General features: G+C 35.9%; 1 non-coding gene across 1 annotated transcript; it reads left to right on the top strand.

The window, feature by feature from the left end:
- Positions 1-272: 272 nt before the first annotated feature.
- Positions 273-379, top strand: LOC128287086 (small nucleolar RNA R71). The gene has a single exon (XR_008277786.1). It is a non-coding gene; the product is annotated as a small nucleolar RNA R71 (small nucleolar RNA).
- Positions 380-1,724: the final 1,345 nt, after the last annotated feature.

The following is a 1,724-nucleotide window of genomic DNA, read 5'->3' as shown; positions in this document are numbered from 1 at the left end:
TAGAACCACACAAATCGTCAATCTTTTTATTTAAGAGTTCTACTTGGTTAAATAGCATAGTAACCGCATCGAGGTTGAAAACACTGGCTGCTTTCGTCAGCTTTGTCCTTATAACTTGCCACTGATAGTTATTCACTGACATCTTATAAATAAATTCGTAAAAAGCCTTAGGTGTCTTATTATTGATAATTCCACCAGCGGCTGCATCAATCATCTGCCAAGTCGAAGGATTCAGGCCATTGTGAAACGTTTGAACCTGTAGCCAGAGTGGTAACCCATGGTGAGGGCATCTTCGTAAAAGGTCCTTGTATCTCTCCCATGCATCGTAGAGTGTTTCTAAATCCATCTGCACAAAAGAGAAGATATCATTACGTAATTTGGCTGTTTTAGCCAGCGGAAAATATTTTAATAAAAACTTTTCAGTCATTTGTTCCCAAGTAGTGATTGACCCTCGTGGTAATGAGTTCAACCACTATTTAGCTTTGTTTCTCAACAAAAAAGGGAATAACTGAAGGCGAATAGCGTCATTAGAAATGCCATTAATTTTAAAAGTGTCGCAAAACTCTAAGAAATTTGCCAAATGAGCGTTTGGATCCTCATCCTGCAAACCATCAAACTGAGCAAACTGTTGTATCATTTGAATTGTGTTAGGTTTCAGTTCAAAATTATTTACAGCAATAGCAGGTCTAACTATACTTGACTCAGTTCCTATTAAATTAGGTTTAGCATAATCATACATAGTGCGTGGAGCGGATTCGATTTCTTGGATCGTGACAATCGCAGGAGGTAGCGGATTTTCTTGGTTTTCAGCCATTTCCTCGGTTGTGGTTGAAGTATCATCCTCTTGCTCGTCCTCTGTGTATCTTAGGCTTTGCCTTCTTTCTCTTGGGTTTTTGCGAACCGTGCAGTCGATCTCACCGTTAAAAAATAGTGGTCTTGACGGGTTTCTTCTGGTCATAAACTAGAAAAACCTGTCAGAAGAAAATAAATGAAGAATTAGAAAAGAAAATAAAAATTTAAATTGCAATAAAATGGCTAAAGTAATAAAAATCGAGTGTTCATAATACCCTCGTTCCCCGACAACGGCGTAAAAAACTTGATACGTGATATTCGCGACAGGTTTTAAAGATTTATGAATGAATCGTTCTTGAAACTAACTTATTATCACGATTAAGGCAAGTGTACCTATCGAACAGTAGTATAGTTCAGCAAAACTGGGTTTGTCGAACCCAAAGGTACTACGAGTACTAGTATTTACTTCTTTTTTATTTTCTAGCCTAAAAATTAAGAGGTTTGGTTATCTAAACTAATTACTAAACTAAGAATGCACAGAAAGAAAATTTGGGAAAATACTTTTTAGAAAATTTGATTGATTAAGACAATACCTAAGGAAAAATCCACCTAGACCTCACTTATTATTTGACTCTGAGTCAGATGATTTATTCATTTGACTTGATCCGTAGAAATCCCTAAGTTATATTATTTTCTCTCTCAAGACTAATAACGTCTAACCCTAGGTTGAATAATTGAAATCTCTTTCTAATTAACACTTTAAAATTGCATTAACTCGATCTACGGATTCCCTTATTAGGTTTCACCCTAATCTGGCAAAATCTTGTCACCCTATCTTTAGGCGTGCAATCAACTCCGCTTAATTATGACAATTTTACACTTAGATAGGGTCTATTCCTCCTCTAAATAAGAGCATTAACTTGAATCAATCT

Source organism: Gossypium arboreum, chromosome 13, assembly GCF_025698485.1.
Source record: "Gossypium arboreum isolate Shixiya-1 chromosome 13, ASM2569848v2, whole genome shotgun sequence".
Taxonomy (NCBI): domain Eukaryota; kingdom Viridiplantae; phylum Streptophyta; class Magnoliopsida; order Malvales; family Malvaceae; genus Gossypium; species Gossypium arboreum.
This window is presented reverse-complemented; position numbering and strand designations above follow the sequence as displayed.